Genomic DNA, 7,212 nt, shown 5'->3' on the forward strand with positions numbered 1-7,212 from the left:
TTCATCTCTGGAGCTTAGCACCAGTGTCTGGCACACAGCATGCACATAATAAATGTTACATGACTGACTAATTTAATGAAACAAAATTTTTAATTTTTTAAGCATCACATATTTTACTCCTATGAACCTTTTGGTTAACCAGATTTTTTTAAATCATATGAATTTTGCCAACCAACCTGAAAGAATATTCTATATGGAGATTGACTGGGCAAACTCAAGATGTTCAACTTGAAGAATAGACAGTGAGGTAAGGTGTTTCTAAACAGACTCTTGTAAGGAGAGATTAGATAGATTCTATCTAATTCTACAGGGTAAGAGTAGGGGTAAAGTGTGGAAATTTCAGAAAGAAAAACTTGGCCTTGCTTTAAGGGGGAAATATTTGACTTTCTAATGATGAGAGCTTTCCAAAATTGAAATGGACTGCCCTGGGAGATAGTGCCACCTAATAGAATGTCTTCCAGAAGATACTGGATGCTGACTTGTTGAGTACATTGTAGAAGGGATTCTTGTTAGTGCATAGATTGGACTAGATTGCTTCTGAGGGTTCATATTCTGTAATTCTATTAAAGATGTCTCCATTCTATAATTTTGTAGATGTGTTTTTAACTAAATGCAAAATGTTTCATTTATTCCAGTTATATTTAATCTAGTTGGCCTAAAGTTATAGTTATATCCCATTAAAATCATTTTAAATTCTGATTTGATCATCTCTTGTATTAAATAGTAACATGATAATGCTTCATTCATAGCTTATATAAAACAATTTTCTTCATAACACTTCTAGGAGGTGGGTAGTACAAGTTTTATTATTCTACTTTTATATATAAGGATACTGTTATTTGGTATGTATTCTGTATGTTTCTTTGTCTATAAAATGAGCTGGAAAAGGAAATGGCAAACCACTCCAGTGTCTTTGCCAAGCAAGCCAACCCTAAACAGAATCACAAAGAGTCAAATATGACTAAAATGACTGAAAAACAACATTCTGTATATATTCATTGTGTATACATTTGTGCATGTACATGTTGTTTATCCATCCTCAGGATGGAGATGGCCTTCATATCTCCTTAAAGTGTCAAAATAGAGAGCTGAGTCTGGAATCAGGAAGAATTAATTTAGAAGCTAACTTTAGACAATGACTACTTAACCTCTGTCTGCCTCGGTTTCTTCAACTGTAAAATGGGAATGAAAATAACGCCTACCTTCCAAGGCTATTGTGAAGGTCAAATGAAAAGACCTTCGTCAAAAAGCGCTTAGTACAGTGTCTGGCGAAGAGGCGCCACTTGCTTTTGTCCTTTCTCCTCTTTTGATCTCCAGTGGAGAGTGTGATGCCTAGCACATAGCAAGAGATTAACTAATATTTTATGATTTATCAATCAATGGATACAATTAAGTGGATTGACCAAAATTAGATACAGAACAAGTTTCAAAGATGGGCTTTGATCCAGAATTATCTTCAACTTATATCCCTCATCTTTCATTATGCCACATTGGGCATTCCAAAGTTTTCTGCATCTGCCTTTTTAATAAAAATATCATCCTTGCCTTCAACTAGTCAATGTATTAAAATGTTCATGTGTAGCATGGATCAGGGAAAGGACACTGTGGACGATATATATGGGTCTCCTACTATATGGTTTGATTGTTTTCCTCTGTTTTGCTTCCTTCACTCTTTATAGCACTTTCATAGTGGGAGGGTGGGGAAGAAAGAAAAGAAAATATATTCAGCATTAAGTATTCAAAAATTAATTCCATCTAGAGACAACTCAGATTTTTCTAATTTAAGCCCATTTTGATCCTTCAGCAGACAAATCATTCTATGATTGCATTCTAATTACTTAAATTTGTTACTCAGTTATATTATTAATAAATATGTTGATGTATAGGTCACACTGAAGTTTTCGGCTAAAAGGAGACTATTTGAATATAAGCACATTTAGAGTAAAGGTAATTTCATTCTTCATATTTGAATAACCAGTGCCATGTGCAGTGTCTTATCCATAGTGCACATTTAATAAATACTTGTTGACTAATTAAGTCCTTGTAATTATGGACAATCATTGATCAATGTTATCCTCTACCAATTCCACAGATTGTAAAAATGTGATTGTATTGAATTATCATTTTAAAGACAGAGAAAATTATAGCCAAAATTGAGTGCCATAGTAATGGGCACAAGAAAGCAAATATAAAACTCAATGCCAATATTTTCTCTCTTATATATAAGCTAAGTTGCCATGGTTGCAAAGTAATGTTTGGAATTATATGCTCAGCTCAAATATAGGAGCTATAGAATAAAATGGGACCAGGGTGGAGATATAGCACCTGAACTACTGAAGGTTCATGCATCCTGATTATGCAGTATTACATAGAAAAACATTGAACAATAAAAGGTGTTAAAATTCAAAAGTTGCATCTTAGAAATGTGTTTTCTTTTGGTTAAATGTCCTCTTAGAAATATATCTTTTTATATTTTGAGGAGATGGTAGAGAAAGGGGTTTGGCAAATCCTAGGGACCTATATCCAGTCGCTGAAGAGCCTAAGAAGCTAGCAACCTGGGCTTCAAGAGCCAAAGCAGCTGGGGTTTGGAGGGGTGGGGTAGACAGATAGAGACCTCATCTTGACTTTGGATTTCAGCTGTGGACATGTCCCGGACAGTAAGGAATAGGATGCCTGATCATTCAATTTTAAGAATCTGATGATTCAGATGAAGATTATGAAAGAGATTCATCCCTACTAGCTAAGAAAATCACATTATAACCCTGGGTGCCTAGAAACAAAAAGAAGTCTGGGAAAATTTCACAGGATGATAGTCAGGACAGGGAAGAAAAAGATGTGAAAACCAAGAAGGATGATTTGCACTCCCTGGAAGACAGTGAAGATCAGAAAGAAGATCACAAAAATGTTCACAAGCAGCATCATTCAGCATCCAAAGCAGCTATCAAATAGGGAAAGATGTTTGTGGAAGATATGTGCAGTGAAGAACAAGAAGAGGAAGAAAAGGCACCATTCCAGAAGGATTCCAGATGTGATGAGGACTTCCTAATGGAAGTTAATAATGATAATGATTATGAAAGTTCAAAAATGAAAAACAAGAAGATCATGAAGAAATCCAAGCCAGAAATGAAAGAAAAGAAAATGCCAAACACAGGCTAAAGGCTACAATGACACTAAATACAGTAAATGGAAAAGAATAGTGGGCTATCGCCACAGCAACAAAAGCAAAAATGGAAAAGATTCCTCCTTCCAAAGAAGAGAAAGAAGAGGCAGAAAGCCCCCCAGAAAGAACAAAGTCTGTCAGCCCTCTGCCAGAAAAGTATGGGGATGAAGGATCTAAAGATGGAACCAGTCTGGAGAGGGTTAAAAACTGATAAAAAAAAAATTTGGGAAATTTTTGTGTATTTTTGTTTTCAAAGATGGAAAAAACATACTTAGGGTTAGAACATGGTCTGAGCTATGATTTGACTTATAGGCTTTGAATATGTTACTCCCTTCCATTTTCTACCCTCTCCCCTACTGTTGAGACATAATACATTCACTTTTTTTAAAAGAGAAAATTCCAGTCTTTTAAAATTGCCATTGTCTGCTGGCTACTCCACTTCCCCCAACCTCTAGTGAAAACCATTACAAAATATTAAATGAATTTTTGTTGCTGCTGTTGTTAAGTCTTTTTTGACTCTTCCTGATTCCATTTGGGATTTTCCTGGCAAAGATATTGGAGAGGTTTGTCATTTTCTTCTCCAGCTCATTTTGTAGCTGAAGAAACTGAAGCAAACAGAATTAAGTAACTTTCCCAGGGCCACACAGATAATAAATGTCTTAGGTCAGATTTGAACTCAGGAAGATGAGTCCACTGTACCACCTAGGGGCCTTATAAATTTACCCAATTAATTTACCACCTAACATATCAAAAAAGAATTAAAGAAAGGAAGAAAGAAAGAAAGCAAAAAACAAGAAGAGAAGGAAGGAAGGAAGGAAGGAAGGAAGGAAGGAAGGAAGGAAGGAAGGAAGGAAGGAAGGAAGGAAGGAAGGAAGGAAGGAAGGAAGGAAGGAAGGAAGAGAAAGAAAGAAACAAAGAAAAAGAATTACTTTTACATGTGAAGCAATAATATTTGAGGCAAATTCTTTTGTAATTTTAACTTTACTAAGTTACCAAGGTGAGCAGGAATCCAAGATAGTAAGTATCCCAACTGAAATGGTTCCTTATTTGCTTGAATTTTTAAAAGATCCCTGTTAGCAAATCTTAAAAAGTGTATTTTTCTTTTCTATCATTTATCTAGACTTCCATTGACTGAGTAAAAAAGGTGATAATTGTGAATACAAACTTAATTTTTCCTTATTTTGAACGCCACCTGGGAAGAACCAGGGTACATGACTTTTTCATGTGATTTTTTAATGTTTGTTTGTTTTGTTTTGTTTTGTTATAGTTCACTCCTGGTCATCTCAAGGAGAACAGGGACAAGTGATATTTTTTTTTCTACTGCTAAGGTCTTTAGGGAATTAAATGATGCCTGACCTAAATATCAGCAGAGCAGTGCATCAAGAGACTTTGTTTCATATTTTAATATCCACGGTTTTAAAAATAAGAATGTATCTATTATTTTTCTTGGAATAAATGTTGTCAAGGATCAAGAGGAATTTAGGAAGATTGCTGTACCACATCAAAATGTTTTTCTTCTCAAAGTGATAATGTTTATATTTTAAGCCAATAAAGAACTAACTAAAATTAAACTAAAATCTAAACTAAAAAGCAAAATTCTCTTTTTCATATATCCACACATGCTCAAAGTATTAGAAACACTATTTACTGCATTTGTATAAACAGTAAATTAAGTGATGCCCGACACTTAACAAATGGGAAAACCTAAAAATATTTAAGTTTATTATATATTCTAAACCACTTTCAAAATAAAAATGTGCATTTTTCCCCAAGTAATTTCTTTTTAATCTTTAAATATAAGAGAGTATTTTCTCTGTGCATACTTCATTGAATCTCTAGCTAAATCTTGTTTTCTCAGAAACATTAGAGGTCCAAGAAGCCTGTCCAGTTATTTTAATTATTTTTTTTTGATTGCTTGAACTAGCAATTCTCATTTTAAGCTTCAAATTGAATTACAACAGCTAAATATGTAGAGGTTATTGGAAACATAAAATCCTTGAGACTTGAATTTGGAGAATATGGCCAATGCATAGCCTTTGATATGACACATATACTATATTATGATCTGGTAAAAAACAAAAATAAAACACTGTACTAGGAATTCAGACACCTACATTCTAGCCTCAGTTCTGCTATTAACTAAATATGTGACCTTGAGTTAATCACTTAGCATTTCTGTGATTATACTTTACAAAAGTCAAATGAGAATATTAATTTCTGTCTAACTTACTGAACATTTTTCACTTAAGGATGAAAAAAATAACTAAATGTACTTTAGGGATTATACATACATATATATTTTAGGAATTTTATATATACTTTGGGGATTAAACACACATATATACACACATTCATATGCATATACATATATAAATGCAAGTTAGTAACATATGCATATATGTGCCTGTATGTGTGTGTGTGTCTAATTTCATCAGGATGAAGGATTGATTCCACTGAATGAGGTCACAGACCCTTCATATCTCAGTAAATAATAATCATGTTACTTGATGAGTTGCTGTGTTCATAATATTTGTTACCAGAAAGATAACCTTCTGGCATTGAGTTTTTCCATGTTTTAAAAGCTAATAATTAGAAGAAAGACAAACAATTGCTAATGAAGCCCATTCACAAAAACTTTTCAGCTTAGTGGGATCTGTCTGAGCCTATATTCCACTAGAATAACCTATGGAAACCAGAATTTGGACGATTATCATTATTATATATACAAAAACTAAAAAACATATTAAGTTAGATCATGAATTATCTTACCTTGGTGACATTGTCACTTACTTCCAACTATCTATTAATGAATCAATTATTTTGAAGGAAACAAAACCATTATATAGGAGCCCTAATTAAATTGTTCATTGTTTCTATTTGACCATTGATTTTAATGGCATTTTCAAATAGTGAATTTTATGGATAATATACTATATTAGTGAAGATACTACAGTGAAGACTACAGATCATAATATTATCTTCATGGGAAAATAGAATTGTTTATATAAATATTCACAATATTTACTCTCTAGTCCCTTCTCTAAAAATAAAAATAGTACTAGACAGTAATGTGTGTGTCTTGCAAAAATTGAGTATCTATCAATCTGTAGTATATATCAATCTATATACAACAGAGGGTAGCTACAATGAGTAAGAAGGACTAAAAATTTACATACTCAGAAATTAACAGAAGACAAAATAAGAAAGGGAACTGTAATAACTAGATTATATGCCTGAGGTTCAGGAAATAATCAAGAGAAATTAAGATCCAATGAAAGAAGTAAAGTTGACATTGTGGGTATTACTGAGGTCTAGTAGGGTGAAATTGATGATTATAATATGGCTCTGAATACATATACCTCATTCAAAAGAAACTGGATTGGTTAAGATTTGGTGGTTTTGGAATAGCATTGTATGTTTAAAATGATTACTCAAGTGACAAAATCCAGAAAACAGAAGAGGGATGGTGGAGAACATTTGGATAATGATCACTGGAAGTAGAAACATAAATGATTTCACCATTTGAGCATACTACAGACTACTTGGATAAATGATAAATAGTTCTATTAACAGATCACAAGCTTAGTACATAGGTATGACATAAAAGTGATGAGAAATTTTAATTATGAAGGCACCTACTAGAGATCTTTCTTTGTGAAAAACAGAAATATCAACAAAATACATACTTGACTTGCAGTAATTTCACCCTTTGAAAGGAGGAAAAACAGTATAAATAATTTCTATACTGGATGTGATAACCACTAACAGGAAAAAACTCCTTGCTGGGGCAGAAACAATAAGAATTTGGAAGGAAGATAGTATTATCATTTACAGTTTGCGGGGAATAAAAAAGAAATCCAAGGATAGTCTGAGTCTAGATGTTGGCAAAGTTGATTCCAAAGAGTTCAGAGGAAGGATGGGTAGGATCACATGAATTAAAGTTTCAGGAGTGAAGTTAAGTCCAGCAGGAATGGGAAACCTTCAAGGAAGGAATTCTGAAGACTGAAAGCATTCAAATGAGGAAAGAAAATGCTCACTGTCATCAAACTCCA

The 7,212-nt window shown here is 33.3% G+C and overlaps 1 pseudogene; it reads left to right on the forward strand.

Moving 5' to 3' along the window:
- The first annotated feature begins 2,645 nt into the window (after window positions 1-2,645).
- On the forward strand, window positions 2,646-3,371 carry LOC138143282 (nuclear ubiquitous casein and cyclin-dependent kinase substrate 1 pseudogene; annotated as a pseudogene).
- The last annotated feature ends 3,841 nt before the right edge of the window (window positions 3,372-7,212 follow it).

This window comes from Petaurus breviceps, unplaced genomic scaffold (genome assembly GCF_028583685.1).
Source record: "Petaurus breviceps papuanus isolate PSGF00001 unplaced genomic scaffold, PetGlider_PUasm1.0 90633, whole genome shotgun sequence".
Lineage (NCBI taxonomy): Eukaryota > Metazoa > Chordata > Mammalia > Diprotodontia > Petauridae > Petaurus > Petaurus breviceps.